General features: G+C 53.8%; 1 protein-coding gene across 3 annotated transcripts in view; it reads left to right on the top strand.

The window, feature by feature from the left end:
* Positions 1–3405: 3405 nt before the first annotated feature.
* ADCY7 (adenylate cyclase 7) overlaps positions 3406–15502 on the top strand; it is a 52096-nt gene continuing 39999 nt past the window's right edge. For 2 of the 3 annotated variants that reach the window (XM_011946618.1, XM_011946621.1), the window contains exon 1: positions 3417–3453. The gene's annotated coding sequence lies outside the window, so the exon portion shown is untranslated. Of the gene's footprint in view, positions 3454–15502 lie in introns of all 3 variants that reach the window. The other variant, XM_011946620.1, reaches the window with a different exon arrangement.

Genomic DNA, 15502 nt, shown 5'->3' with positions numbered 1-15502 from the left:
GTTGCTCAGTGGGACAGGAACCTTGGTTATCAAATGGCAGGGTTTACTGTGCCCCTTTCATTATCAAACTGCAGGGTTCGTTATCACACAGCCCCTGCTGTATGGCCAGTTTATCTTCACACTCCCTGCTCTGTGGCTGATGCTAGAAAGCCCAGGGCCCCATCAGCTCCCAGCAGGCAGTGGGGAACCCCCCTCCTGTGTCCAGGCATCCGCATGTGCCCTCTCCAAGCCACCCCTTTTCTCAAGCCAAGATCATCTTGCAGAAATGTTGGTCAGGGTGGGTCGCTCCCCACCTGCCATTCCCCTGGACTTGCCCTGCCTCCTATGCCCTTTTCCCTTGGCCCCCTGATATCTCCCCCAGTGGCTCCATCTCCACACTGCACTTTCCTCAGGGTTTGATCATGTGTCTCATCAGCCTCTCGCCCACGGGCCAGGTCAGATCTGTTCTGTTTCCTGAATCTACTGAGCATCCAGCACCATGCCCTCCCACATACACAAACGGGTATCACTCAATACTCATTTAAAAATGGATGGTAATTTACATACAGGCAAGTGCACAAACCTTCAATGTACAGGGTAATGGGTGTACTTAGGCACTTGCTTGTGTAACCAGCACCCAGAGGGAGATTTAGAACTCCTCAGCCCCCAGAAGATCCCTGTGTGCCCCTTTCCAATCAGCGGCCTCCCTAGAGGCAACCACTGTCTTGCTGTCTGTCGCTGTAGATTAGTTTCATCATTTCTGAAGTTTCATATAAATGGAAACGTGCTGAATGTGTCTTTTGTGGGCGGGTCTTTCACTCTCCTTGCCATCTCAGATATTCATTCATGTTGTGTGTTAGGAGTGATCCGTTCCTTTTCACGGCTGAGTAATTTTCTGTTGTGTGAATATATGAAAATTTGTTTATCCATTTACTCATTGCAGGATGTTTGGGTTTGCAGTTTGACTGTTAGGATGAAAGCTTCTCTGAACACTTGGATAGAAGTCATTTGTGGACATGTGTACTCATTTCTTTTGGGTAAATACCTGAGATTGAATTGCTGAGTCATTGGGGAAGCATATGGTTTGCTTTGGTCCACACTGCCAGGCAGTTTTCATCATCGTGGCTCCATTTTACATTCCCACCAGCAGTACATGAGAGTGAAGAGCTGCTCCTCCTCCTCGTCAACACTTGGTATTTTCATTTTAATTTTAGCCATTCTAGTGATATGGTGGAATCTCTGTATGGTTTTAATTTGCTGGTGACTAATGGTGTTGAGTGCCTTTTTCATGTGCTTATTGGTCATTTTGGCATCCTCTTTGTCAAAGTACCTGTGTAAGTCTCCTGTTCATCTTTTAATCGGGCCATTTGTCTTTTTCATATTGGTTTGTGGGAGGTTTTTTTTTTTTTTTTTTTTTTTTCCTGAGACAGAGTCTCACTCTGTTGCCCAGACTGGAGTGCAGTGGCATGATCTCAGCTCACTGCAACCTCCACCTCCCAGGTTCAAGCAATTCTCCTGTCTTAACCTCCCAAGTAGCTGAGATTATTACAGGCATATGCCACCATGCCAGGCTAATTTTTGTGCTTTTAGTAGAAGCGGGATTTTGCCATGTTGGCCAGGCTGGTTTTGTTTATTAATTAATTAATTTATTTATTTATTTTTGAGACGGAGTCTCGCTCTGTCGCCCAGGCTGGAGTGCAGTGGCGCGATCTCAGCTCACTGCAAGCTCCGCCTCCCGGGTTTACGCCATTCTCCTGCCTCAGCCTCCCGAGTAGCTGGGACTACAGGCGCCCGCCACCTCGCCCGGCTAGTTTTTTGTATTTTTTTAGTAGAGACGGGGTTTCACCGTGTAGGCCAGGATGGTCTTGATCTCCTGACCTCGTGATCCGCCCGTCTCGGCCTCCCAAAGTGCTGGGATTACAGGCTTGAGCCACCGTGCCCGGCCTCGTTTTGAACTGCTGACATCAGGTGATCCGCCCACCTCAGCCTCCCAAAGTGCTGGGATTACAGGTGTGAGCCACTGCGCCTGGCCTGGGAGATCTTTCTAGGGAGGAGTCTTTTGTCAGTCATATAGGGTGTGATTTTCCTAGTCAGCAGCTTGTCTTTCCCCTCTCTTGATGATGATGATATCTATTCCTTCTCTGCTCTGGGACACCCAAGCTGGGGAGACATTTGCTGATAGGAGGGCGACACTGATGGGGAGGCTCCCCTGAGGTCTTCCACTCCCTCCTGTGGCCTCTGGAGCAGCCTGGAGCCCTGTGTGAGTCCTATGCCTGTCTCCACCAAATGGCAGACCTTAGGTCACCTGCTAGTCCCCTGCATGGGGCCTGGCACAAAGACAGCACTTAACATGTTCAGTTCCACCTGATCAGTATGCGTGGGATGTCTACACTGTGACTGGCTGGGGCTGGATGCTGGGGACACAGCTGTTGACATTACAGCTGTCCTCCCATCTCTGCCCTCCCCAAGGATATAACCTAGGAAAGACAGACCAGCAACCAATGGTCACAGCACAGAGGTGCTGTGATGGAGGAAGGTACAGGGGCTGGAAGGAGGTGTGTCTGACCCTGGATGCAGGAGGTGGAGGAGGTACACCCTTGCTTTGAAGAGCTCGTAATCCCAGGATGCCAGTCACATGCTCAGAAGGGCTCCCTGAGGACAAGGTGCTGCTGTGGCCAGCGGACTGGACGCCTCCCCCTCTGATTTGGGAGTCTCCACTCCCTCCTCCCAGCCTCTCCTGATTTGCTCCCTCACCACTGAGCGCCCCATGATCCCAGTGGGGAAACTGAGGCCTGGCACAACAGAAGGGGTGCTGGGGTTTGGTTCCTGGCATCATGGTGCCAAGGGATGCTGGGGTTCTCCAGGGACTCTGATTTTGGAATAGGAGCCCCAAGGATGGACCCGCCCCTGCCCTGCTCTCAGCGTGGGAGCGCAGGTGAGATGGAGAGGCAGTGGGCTGGACTGGAAGATCTTTGACCTCTCAGGCCATCTCCTGGGCCCCTCTCAGAGGTGGACGGGGCCACCTTACTACATAGACAGGGAAATTGAGTCCCAGGAAGGCGCAGGGGCCTGTCTGTGAGCATCAGAGCCCGCAGGAGGCTTAGGTCAGGAGGCTAATTGCTAATTGTTCATTAAGGGTGCATTTGCTGCCCACTTTGAACAGTTGTCTTGGGGCTTCTAATGGAGGTTTTTGGTGCTTGTTTTATTATTATGTTTTTTTTTTTTTCAAAATTGTTCCAGCTTCAAGCTTCAAATTTCCATGAAGTCATTGGAGCCCGACAGCTCCCAGTCCTGGCAGCTCCCAGGCTGCAGAGAGCAACACTGTGGCTGGGGGAGGGGGCCCTGCATACCCTGAGAAGCTGGGCTGCGGGCCGTGCCTTAGCCTTGCTGCCGCCGCCGCCGCCAGAGCAGGAAGTGGTGGGTCCCAGATGTGACTCACTCTCATTAGGTAGCGTGGAAGGAGCCTTCGGATGGGTTAGCCTGGACGCGTCTGAGGAAGGGCAGACGAGGGCCGGGCCACCTCCCTGCAGACCCTGGCCGGCTGCTGGGGCCCAGGAGGAGAGCCAGGTAAAAGCAGGGTGTGGGAATGGAGTGTCACCAGTCCTAGTGGCTTGAGCCCCCGGAGATGGGGCTGGATGGTGGGTGGGAAGCAGCTCACCCGGCAGCCTGGCCTGGGAGTGCACTGGGCAGGGTCTGGGCTGGGGAAGGAGGAGGCTCTGGGAGCCTACTGGGCAGATGGCTGGGAGAGGCGACCCCTCAACAGGGGACCAGAGGCGACTTGTCACTGGCTTTTCCCAGCCTGACAAGAAAGTGCGGTTGTGACCTCGATGTTGTGCATCTGGCCTGTTCCATCTGGAATTCTAGGAACCACAGACTCTCAAATGTCCACACTCCTTCTCGAGGGTGTAATTTTTACATTTACAAGCACACATGACTTTTCTCAATGAAAGGAAACATTGGCAAGGGAAGGGCAATTCAACTAATTTTATGAAATTATAAAACAACAAACAAAACCTCTGAAAGGGGTGCATGCCTGAGGGTCAGCGAACCAAGATGCCTCCGAAAAGCAGACTGGTTTCCCTTCCCCTGCAGCGCCTCTCCTCCATCCCCCAGGGACCTCATGGGCCATCTGGAGTGGGTCTTTCTGGAGCTTTCTATGCATTCATCTAAACATGCGTGCACAGAGGATGAGGCAGTTGCCTCTTCTTTGTGTCATCACATCAGGGTCAAGGGCAGGGACGTCTGGGGCTGGGGGCTTCCTTCCTGGCCAGCCATTGCTGAAGGGGAGAAGGGAGGGCCGGGAGGGGGAAGCCGAGGGCCTGGAGGTGGGGGCCAGGCCGGGCCACCTGTGACAGGGGCCCTGGCTCCAAGACCTGGACAGGCAGCCAGTGTGGGCTGGATGTGTCTGGAAGAGCTGTGTGACTGTGGGCCTTCACTAGCGTCACCAACGTGCAGGTGGAGGCTGTGAGGGGTGGACTCAATACCAGTGTTTCTCGGAGTGAGGACCGGGCTGCCCAGGGAAACGCAGGGGGTTCTAGCCTATAGGTGGAAGGACACATTTAATATCTAAGTATTTGTCTTAGAGAAAAAAAATCTGTAAATAGGACATTGACATTATGACGTCTTGACTGTATTATTGTCTTGGACGAGGCCAAAGAAGACACAAAAGTGACAAGCCAGCCAATTTTAGAGGAAGTACCAAGTGCCGGCCCTGCAGGAAGTGCAGGAGGCTGAGGGGGGCTGCAGCCCAGGAAGGCATTTGTGCACAGCCTTCACTTCCCACCCAGTTGTCTGTCTTCCCACCTCCAGAGGCCCTGGGTTCCTGAGGTTTACCTGCAGCTCCTGGTGCAGGGTACGGGGGAGGGGAGGCTCTCAGATTGTTCCAGATTCTGTGGCCTTCAGAAGGGAAGATGTGAACATTGTGGAGGTAGCTCTCCGGTGGTATTTTCTTTCTTTCTTTCTTATTTTTATTTTTATTTTATTTTATTTTTTTGAGATGGAGTCTCTGTCTGTTGCCTAGGCTGGAGCACAGTGGTGCCCTGTTGGGTCACTATCACCTTTGCCTCCTGGGCTTAAGCCATCCTCCTGCCTCAGCCTCCTGAGTAGCTGGGACTACAGGTACGGCACCACCACACCTGGCTAATTTTTGTATTTTTAGTAAAGACGGGGTTTCACCATGTTGGCCAGGCTGGTCTCAAACTCCTGACTTCAAATGATCCACCCACCTCAACCTCCCAAAGTGCTGGGATTATAGGTGTGAGCCACCACCCCCAGTCCACCACCCCCAGTCTCTTTTTTTTCCTCTCTCTTTTTTTTTTTAAAGACGGGGTCTCACTCTGTCACCCAGGCTGGAGTGCAGTGGGGTGGTCATAGCTCACTGAAATGGGGTGGTCATAGCTCACTTGAATTCATGAGCTCAGGCAATCTTACCACCTCAGCCTTCCAAAGTGCTGGGATTACAAGCATGAGCCCCACGCCCAGCCTTCTAGTGCTGTTTTCATGAAAGAAGCAGCTGTTTACTAGCAGCTGTTTTCCTAGCGATGAGGGTGAAGCTGGTATTGCAGAATCTCTTTGCCAGGACTAGGTCTGCTTGAGGGAGGTTTGCTTGAGGGCATGGAGGTTGGTGCAGGGAGAGCTCAGGCAGTAGAAGGTGGTCTGGAGTGCGGCCTCGGGACAGGCCACAGGAGAGTCTCACAAAGAGAAGACATCTCAGCACTTTGGGAGGCCAACGTGGGCAGATCACTTGAGCCCAGGGGTTCGAGACCAGCCTGGGCAACATGGCGAAACCCTGTCTCTACAAAAAATACAAAAATTAGCCAGATGTGGTGGCATGTGCCTGTAGTCCCAGCTACTTGGGAGGCTAAGGCAGGAGGATCCTTTGAGGCCAGATGTTGGAGGCTGTAGTGAGCCATGACTGTGCCACTGCCTGGGTGACAGAATGAGACCTTGTCTCAAAATAAATCAATAAATTTTTAAAAAGAGACAAAAGTCTGACTTGATGGTTGCACTGGGGACATGTACCCCACTCTACAGTTTATAGCTACTGATTTGACCCATTCCCTACCTCCTCCACCGCTCCATGTGGTAGGTGACATTCACCTCCAGTTTACAGAGGATAGACAACCCAGAGGGGCTGTCTGTCTTGAATCACCCAGCAGATCGGTCCCCAGGCATCCAGTTGTGCCCACCACAGTGTGGTCTGCTGCCACGTTTGAGCCTGGAGTCAGGGCCAGGACACTGTGTTTTTGGCGAGATCAGATGGGGCAAAGCTGAGAACAGGGGCTCTGGTTGGTGCTGAGGGATTCATGGGGTTAGTCCTTACTGGGAGGATGAGGAACTGGGCTCCTGTGAGGGCCTCCCCTACCCCGCCCTGTGCCTGGCCTTCGCTGGGCCCACTGCGGGAGGGAAGGGGTAGGAAGAGGCCTTCTGCGTGGCTGGGCCAGGGTGGGCTGTCTCACGTGCTTTCCTGGACATGTGGTTGGGTCGTGCCTTAGCCGGGAGGTAGGCGGTTTGTCCACTCCCTCTCATTGCAAGGGTCACAGAGGTGGCCGGGTGGCCTGTCCCTCAGCACCGCTCCTTGCCTCCTTCCTGCTGTCCTGGAGGAAGAGGATGTGGACTTGTTCATACCGAGGTGACGCAGCATCCCCTCTCCCACCTCTCCCACTGCCCAGGGAGAGGGCAGTGCTTAACCCCACTGCAGAAAGTTCCAGGTCTTTGAGGGAACATGCAGAGTGGGTCACAGTGGATGCCTGTATCAAAGCAGCCCATTCTAGCCTTTCATGGGGTTGGGGGGAGGCATTTACTACTTTTTAAAAGACTCATGTGGCCAGGCACCGTGGTTCACACCTGCAGTCCCAGCACTTTGGAAGGCTGAAGTGGGCAGATCGCTTGAGCTCAAGAGTTTGAGACTAACCTAGGCTACATGGCACAACCCCAACTCTACAAAAAAATACAAATATTATCTAGCATGGTGGTGCATGCCTGTAGTCCCAGCTACTTAGGAGGCTGAGGCAGGAGGATTACTTGAGCACAGGAGGTGGAGGCTGCAGTGAGCTGAGATTGTGCCACTGTACTCCACTCTGGGTGATAGAGCAAGACCGTGTCTCAGATAGATAGATAGATAGATAGATAGATAGATAGATAGATAGATAGATAGATAGATAGATAGATAGATGATAGATGATAGATAGATAGATAGATAGATAGACAGACACATGTAGCCAAGAGCTGGAAGTTAGTTGGAATTAGAGAATGAGACCACATCCAAACACCAGCCAGAGAAGCAGGGGTCTTCCAGAAGTTATCCGGTCCAGCCCCCTGCCTGCAGGCAGAACTGGACTGTGCTCTGGTCCGGTGGCCCAAGTTCCAGCTCTGCCCTGCCTCCTCCCAACAGCGTGTGAGATGAACAATGGGTGGAGCCTGTTTCTTGCATCTGTGAAATGGGTTGGTAAAGGTACCCCCTGCATCAGGTGGTTGTAAAGATTAAACGAGCTGATGCACACTCTGTGCCTGGCACAGCGGTGGCATTACCTAAGTGGAAGTGCTCGTCACTGTCGGTGTCACGAGGCTCTCCTCTGTCTTGTCCTGCCTTGGGTGGGAAACTGGACCTCCTGGGGGGAGCCGGGGAGGTGCAGGCAGGCAGGGCTGAGCTGAACAGCCTCCCTGTCACCTGCATCCCTTGGGCTAATCATTTTCTCTGTTCCTCGGTTTCCTTATCTGTAAAATGGGGCTGACGGCAGGGCTCAGGTAGGTGAATGGGAGGGCTAGCTGGGTGAAAACCCTTCCCAGGCACCGGAGACTAGTGTGCCCAGGCTGAGAGGTTGCCACGCAGTGGCTGGAGTCCCTCCAGCTGTGTGTGCTGGGGATCCCGCCAGCCCCCTCATCTGTCCAGTGGCCCCCTCCCCACCAAGGACAGTGGCACAGTGTTGCCCAGCTTGCCATAGGCATCTAGCCTGACCTGCTGCTGCCCATGGATTTCTCAACTGGCCACATCATGGCTAGGGCATTGCCCAACCCTGAGTGCAGACCTGCTTGGCCGAAGCATCCTCCATTCCCCGCTCTCCCCTGGAAGCCTGGAAGCCTTTCTAGAAGGGACCAATATTGGGGTGGAGAAGGGTTGGGTGGTTAGTCTGGGACCAGAGCTCCATTCCTCTTTGGTGGCCATTTCCTTGGAACATCTAGGACTGTGCTTTCCTGCTGCCACCTGCTCTCTCATTTTTTATTTTGACAGGATCTGGCTCTGTTGCCCAGACTGGGGTGCAGTGGCCTGACTGTAGCTCACAGCAGCCTCGACCTCCTGGGCTCAAGAGATTCTCCCACCTTGACCTCCCAAAGTGCTGGGGTTACAGGCATGAGCCACCACACCCGGCCTGTCCTCTTCGATGGGCCAATTTCACAGGCATTTTCTGAGCACAGCACAGACCAGTGCTGCCGAGATGAACCTGAGCAGACTCTGCATTAGGATGGGGTGGGGACGGCTGACCTTGGGCCTGGGAGAAGGTCCTCCCTGTTCTCGAGCACAGCCATCTGGTCAGTTTCTCCTGGCTTGTGAGGGCCTCCTAGACCGGGCCTGACTTCCCTCCCAACTCCCGCTGCTTGTCCCCATCATCTGCTCTGGGCCAGCCCCCCTGACATTTTCACCCCCAGCTTGGCTCTCTCCTGCCCCTTTCCCGTCCTTGGCCCCCACAGTTCCTGCTGCCTGGGGTTTTCCCTCCAACCGCTGCTTGGCTGTGTCCCCCAGGTGAGGGCCTCCTTCAGGGGTCCTCCAGCATGGGGAGAAGAGGGGACCCAGCTGGCTCTGCTCCTAAGCCGTTCACTCAGCCACCTCCCCCACTCCCTTGGCCTTGCTTTGAGCCCCTCTCTTGCTGTGGCTAGAGCCTGAGGGATGCCGGGATACCCTCTTCTTGCCATTCCTCCGTTTATGTCCCCGTCTCCTCCACCACCGCTGACCGCTGGAAGGGTGACCCCACGACTGGGCCTGAGGGAAAGGGAAGCCAAAGGAGGTCTTTGGTGCAGGCACCCCAGTTTCCAGTTGTGTTTACTGTTTACTGCCACAGGCTCTGCCCATTCTTGCCTCCTCCCAGGGCATCGGGACCTACTGGAGGTGACGGGGCAGAAGAAGCGGCCATGACCCTCAGACACAGGCCTGTCCCCTGGGGAGGAGCTCGTGTTCCCGGAAGGCAGAAGGTACCTGCAGTGGGTGGTGCCACCACCTGCCTTCTAGGGCCCGGATCCCTGGAGGCCACTGGACCCAGGGCACCCTGATCAGGGTGCTTTGTCTTCCAGGCCCCAGGCCTGGGTGACACCCTCCAGGGTGCCCTTCCTGCCCCTGTAACTGGCCAGCTTTCCTCATGCTGGCCTCTGAAACAACTCAGTCACACTGCCTTGGGCACACTGAGGTCATTGCTTCCTGGAGTCACCGACTGGCTGGGCAGGGAGAAGCCTAGGACCCTGGAGTGCAGCTGCTCTGCACAGATGGGGAAACTGAGGCCCAGGGAGCTCTGCAGCCTCGGGGCTGGTGTGTCTTCCTGGTGGGAGTTATGTTGGAGGGGCAGGCCCTGCCCCACTCACAAGCACGCCCCTTCGCCTCACTCATGGGAGGGTGTGGACTGGGGGCCAGTCTTGTGGGCTTGTCATGGTCCTGCTGCTGTTCTTCAGGGTCTGGGTCTCCCTACTCCTGTGCATCTCCTCGCTGGAGCAGGGGTCCAGGGTGCTGGTGTAGGCTGGGATGAGACCTCCTTCTGTGTGTGTGCATCTGGCTCCTGGGCCCCCCAAGCCTGTCTCCGGTACCCCATCTGGCTGGGAGGAGGAACCCTTTTAAGTTCTGTGAAGGAGCTATTTTAAGGGGGCCTGGGCTAATGGGAAGTGGCCTCTTTTGCTATACCCAGACTCTCTGGAGACACTGCTCTGTCCCCTGGGGGCAGGGACCCGCACTTCTGTATCCCTTTGTCAGGCTCAGCTCTCTTGAGCACAGGTACAAGAGCAGAGCTGCCCTTTGGGGGCGGGCAGGAAGTGAGGCTGAGACCCTGGTACTGAAGTGTGTCCCCAGTGCCTGTTTATGTCATGATTTCTCAGCCTGCTCACCCTGGTGTCTGGAGCCGACTGGGGTGGCCCTGGGTGATGGCACTTGCTGTGTGCCCACATCTACGTTAAGCCCCTGAGAACTGGGTATTGTTACCAGTCCATTCTGTGGGTTAGGAAACTGAGGCCCAGAGAGGTTCAGGAACACGCCCAAGGTCACACAGCTCCTCCAAGGTGGAGCCGAGATTCACAGCCTGCAATTGGATCTCAGAGCTTGTTCTCCCAACCACCATGCTTTCCTTCCTTCCCTACTGCCCTGCCCTGGCATTTCTTTTCCTCATTTGGCTCATTTATGACACTCTGCCCTCCTCCTGGCGTGGGCTCCTCCGGGGACCCGTGCCTGTCTGTTGTAGCGGCAGCAGTGCCTCACCCTGCACCTGCTGCAGGCGGGAGCTCAGTGGCACTTGGCAGATGGAGGTCTGGTGGCGCCAACAAGTGGCCTCTTTCCTGGTGGCAGGACGGGCCCCCTTCCATGTGCAGTGGTTCTGGGTGTATGAGGTTTTATAGCTATGAGGTCATTTCACTGCTAGAATAGGCCATGGAGCAGACAGAAGGGTTTCATCCCCATTGCTCAGGTGAGAAACTGAGTCCTGAGAGGCAGGTCACCTGCCAGAGCTCATGCAGATGGGACTGGGGACTCCAGGGTCAGGGCCCAGTCCTTAGCTGCCAGTTCAGTGCTGGCTGTACCCCACAGTCTGTGGAGTATGGGGATTGACGTCCCCGCGTACCAGGAAGGATTAGATCCTGGGAGCTAGGTAGTGCATGGCTGGACGTGCAGCCAGGTAATAACAGGTCAGGGTGGCCTGTGCTTCTGTGGGAGGTGCAGGCCCTGGGGAAGCTAAGGAACAAGGCCAGACTGGGAGGGGACGAGGCAGCCTTCCTGGAAGAGGTGGCAGCTCAGGTTGGCCCTGAAGGGCGGGCAGGAGTTCACCAGGCAAAAGGCATTTGGAGGTGAGGAGGTGGGCGTGTTTTTAGATTGCCGGAGCTGGAGATGAAAGGGTGGGGCTTGTTTGGGGAACCGAAATCAGCCAAATCACGCAGCCACAGAGGAGGCCCGGGAAGTTCTGGAGGCGTTTTTTGGCCAAGGGGTGAGCAGAGATCGGGCTTGGCGTTCTGGGGGGTCCTGGGTAGGTGTGGGAGGCCTGGTTTCCGGGGCCATGGGGCTCTTGTGGCCTGAGACTCCATCACAGTGACCTCCTGTGCCCAGTAGCTCCGTAAGGGCAGGATTTGTGGAAGGAAGAAGTGAGTGACCAGGAATAGGGGCTTGGGCTCCAGGGACAGCCATGGCGAGGGCTCTTGAGCCCCCGTGTGGGTGCAGGGCCGGAAGCTGGGGCTGTGGTTGGTTGGGGAGGCCGGGTGGGGCTGCTTCCCCTGTAGCAGGGCTCTTCCGGACTCCTGATGCGGCTTCACGAGGCAGTCCCCTCTGCATCTCTCGCGTCCCGTAGGCCTGGATCAGGTTCTCAGGAAGCCTCGGGAAAGTGAGGGTCTTAGCGCCTTGGTTTAGGGTTAGGTGCTTTTCGAGCTGGTGTCGTGGAGGCCAAACTGGGGGCCTCCGGGCCAGGTGGTGGCTTTAGGCTTGCTGTTGGGACAAGAGGCCAGGCTAGGCAGTGATGCCTCACTGGGCTCTATTGGTGGCCCGCTGAGCTCTGGGTGGGAGAGGCCTCTCCCACTGACCTCTCTGTGACTGGCTTCTCTGCTGGTCTGAGTGGGAAGGGACCTCAGAGATCCTGGAGGCCTTTCCTGCCCTGGGGGAGTCAGGCCCAGAGAGGGTGAAGAATTGCCTGAGTCACACAGTTGGTGATAGGGAGAGCTGGGACTGTACCTTACATCACCTGATATTCAGCCCAGGGCTCTATTCCCTGCACTGCCTTACCTGTGGCAGATGGGGAAACTGAGGCAGGTGGGCCACTCCTCTGCATTGCACGGGAGAGGCAGGAAATTCAACAGGAGCCCTTTGCCGTGTTGGCACTTGGAGCTCTTTTCCTGCTTGCTTTTCCCCAGGGCAAGGTGCTTCCCAGCTGAAAACTGCCTAGGGAGGTCGCTGTTGAGACCATGAGCACTACAGATCCCTGGTCTTTCACTCAGGTGTCTCCTCTCACCACCTGGAAGGCTAAGCTCAGGGTGGGTATCCTGGCCCACAGGCGGGTGCATGGGCTGGTCCCTTCGGCACCTGCAACCTTCTTATGCACAGCTAGCCCAACCTGGGGCCAGGTGGAGGTGGGTACGTGGGGCCCCCAACCTTAAGGAGCTTTAGAGGCTGTCAATTAAGGGGAGGCTAATGGGCTCTACAGGCCACAGCTGCCCAGGGAGGCGTCTTTGGGGAGGAGTTCCTAGGTGGTCTCGGAGACTCCAAAGTCAGCATTTCCCAAAGGAGGTTCATTAGGGATTCAATGCAAAGAGTCTCATTAACAAAAGGATGGGGAAATGTTCAGCTGTGTTTAATTCAGCAGGCTTCTTTCCTGCAGGACTTGTCAGAGCCTTTAATTTGCTAATGTATATGGGGGATCTTTAAATGGGGAAGAGAAGAATGTTGAGCTCAGCACCACCTGTGACCAGAAACGGCTGTGGATGTGTGTGGCTGCACATATGTAGCTTTTCATGGCCCTGCTTTTGGGCAGAATGCACCTCAGGAAATGCGGATAGAGACTTAATCTGCACTGGGCCTTGGAGGAGGGGCAGGCCTGGATTCGAATCCTAGCTCCACTGTTTCCCAGCAGGTGGGCTTTGGGCTTGGAGGCTAAGGTCCCAGAGTCAGTTGCCCTGGCTAGAAATGGAGCAAGAGCACCCCCACCCACCACCCTTGGGTAGTCAGGGGGACGGGCCTCAGCCCATGGTTCTCTGCAGGTTCTCAGAGGAGATGACCAGCCAGGTGGTTTTTGGCCCAGTTTGTCTCCCAGCTGGGCTCCGAGGTCACAGAGCTTTTTTTAAGCCTGGGTACTGCACTCTCTCCTGCCAGCAAGCCTGGAAGGTTTGGGCCGAGGACCTGAGTCTGCCTGGGATGTCACCTGTGAGCTCCCTCCAGCTCAGACCAACATCACCACCTCTCTCTGACCTGGGTTGGGTGGGACGGTCACTCCCTTGAGGCCCAGATAGGCCCTACATGGAGGGGTCAGCCCACACTGCCGCTCATGGCCCTGGAAAGCCGGCCTGAGTTGCTGACCAGTGTTCTCTCCACCTCCCAGAGGCTGGGCACTCACAGGCCAGAGTGGGGACTGGGCCTCCTCACCCTCAGTGCTGCTGGCTCATGGCGGGGTTGAGGGGAGGGGACAGGTGCCAGGCCCTCTCACTTCCGCACCCCATGGGCCTTTCTGACAACTTGGTGATACATGCCGTCTAGACTGGGGTGTTCTGTGCCAGGAGTGGCTCAGCACACTGCTTGCATCACCCCCAACTGAATCCTTTCAAAACCCTGTGGGGTAGGACTGTTATTCTCCTTTTGTTAAAATGAGGAAACTGAGGCACAGAGAATCTGTCAGGTCATGTAATGTATTATTTCTTTCAGTATTTAATTTGTTTGTGAATGAGTGAGATGGAGCCTTGCTCTGTTTCTCAGGCTGGAGTGCGGTGGCACAATCATTGCTCACTGCAGCCTTGACCTGAACTCAGGAGGTCTTCCTGCCTCAGCCTCCCAAGCTGCTGGCTCTACAGGCACATACCACTGTGCCTGGCTCAGTTTTAAAATTTTTTTAGAGATAGCATCTTACTATGTTGCCCAGGCTGATCTTGAACTCTTGGCCTTAAGCAATTCTCCCACCTTGGCCTCCTGAATAGCTGACATCACAGGCATGAGCCACTGTGCCTGGCTAGGTCACGCAATTTAGGTGTGATGGATCTGGGATTCATTTTTCTTATTAGACTTTTTTTTTTAAGTCACATAAGCAATACACTGACAATAGAAATAGAAACTGAAAATGAGAAGTGAGATTTATCCACTCTGTGAAATCAACAGTTTTGGTTTTTCTGTGTCCTGGTTCCATCTTTATTTGTTCCAGGCATTGCTGTGTGGATTTTTCACAGGATACCCTGTGACATTAGTTTCAAGTGGCCTCAGGCTTTTTGACAGCTGCATAGTATTCCATTGTAAGGTTGCATCATAATTTATTTCACCAGTTCCTGACTGATAGGTATATTATTTTCAATCTTTTGTTATTACAAATAATGCTTCAATGACTAATTTTGTGCTTATGTCATTTCACACTCGTGACAGTGTTTGTACGATACATTACTCAAAGTGGATTTGGTAGGTCAAAAAGCAAGTATGTCCTTTAGTGACTTGGTTAGATACTATTAAACTGCCTTCACTGGGGATTCTACTGACTCACATTCCTGCCCAGGAGGGAATGTGAGTGCCTGTTTCCAACACGGACTTATGAGGCTTATGAAATACTTTGATCTTTGCCCATCAGATAGGTAAAAATGGTTTTCCATGGTGGTTTTGTTTTTGTTTTAAAGATGGGGATTTTGCTTTGTTACCCAGGTTGGACTCAAACTTCTGGGCTCAAGTGATTCGCCTGCCTCAGCCTCCCAAGTAGCTGGGACTATAGGTGCATCCCATTGTGCCTGTCTACTATGGTAGTTTTTCTTTTTTTGAGACGGAGTCTTGCTCTGTCACCCAGGCTGGAGTGTAGTGGCACAGTCTCTGCTCACTGCAAGCTCCACCTCCCGGGCTCATGCCATTCTCCTGCCTCAGCCTCCCGAGTAGGTGGGACTACAGGCACCTGCCACCACGCCCAGCTAATTTTTTGTATTTTTTAGCAGAGATGAGGTTTCACCACGTTAGCCAGGATGGTCTCGATCTCCTGACCTCGTGATCTGCCCCCCTCAGCCTCCCGAAGGAGTGTGGTCAGCTTCCTTCCAAATGCTGTGGGTTGGTTGTTTTTTTTTAAATTTTTATTTATTTATTTATTTATTTATTTATTTATTTATTTATTTATTTATTTATTTATTTATTTGAGACAGAGCTTCTCTCTGTCATTCAGGTTGGTGTACAGGCATGATCTCGGCTCACTGCAACCTCTGCCTCCCGAGTTCAAGTGATTCTCGTGCCTCAGTCTCCCAAGTAGCTGGGATTATAAGCATGCACCTCCATGCCTGCCTAGTTTTTGTATTTTTTAGTAGAAATGGGGTTTCATCATGTTGCTCAGGCTGGTCTCGAACTCCTGGCCTCATGTGATCCGCCTGACTCAGCCTACCTAGTGCTGAGATTACAGGCGTGAGCCACCATGCCTGGCCCTTCCAAATGTTTAAGAGTCATTTAGATTGTCTTTTCTATGAACTTTCTCTTCCTAGTCTTCTCCCATTTTTCTGTTGGGTTATTGGTCTTCTTTTTGATTTGTGGGAGCTTTTTACATATGAAGGAGATTAGCTCCTTGTGATATGAATCATGAATGTTCCCCTAATCTGTCATGTGTCTTTTGATTGTGCTTTTGGTAGTTTTTACCAT

The sequence above is a fragment of the Colobus angolensis genome, unplaced genomic scaffold (genome assembly GCF_000951035.1).
Source record: "Colobus angolensis palliatus isolate OR3802 unplaced genomic scaffold, Cang.pa_1.0 Scaffold251, whole genome shotgun sequence".
Taxonomy (NCBI): domain Eukaryota; kingdom Metazoa; phylum Chordata; class Mammalia; order Primates; family Cercopithecidae; genus Colobus; species Colobus angolensis.
The sequence above is the reverse complement of the archived record's forward strand: the minus strand, read 5'-3'. Positions and strand labels throughout refer to the sequence as shown.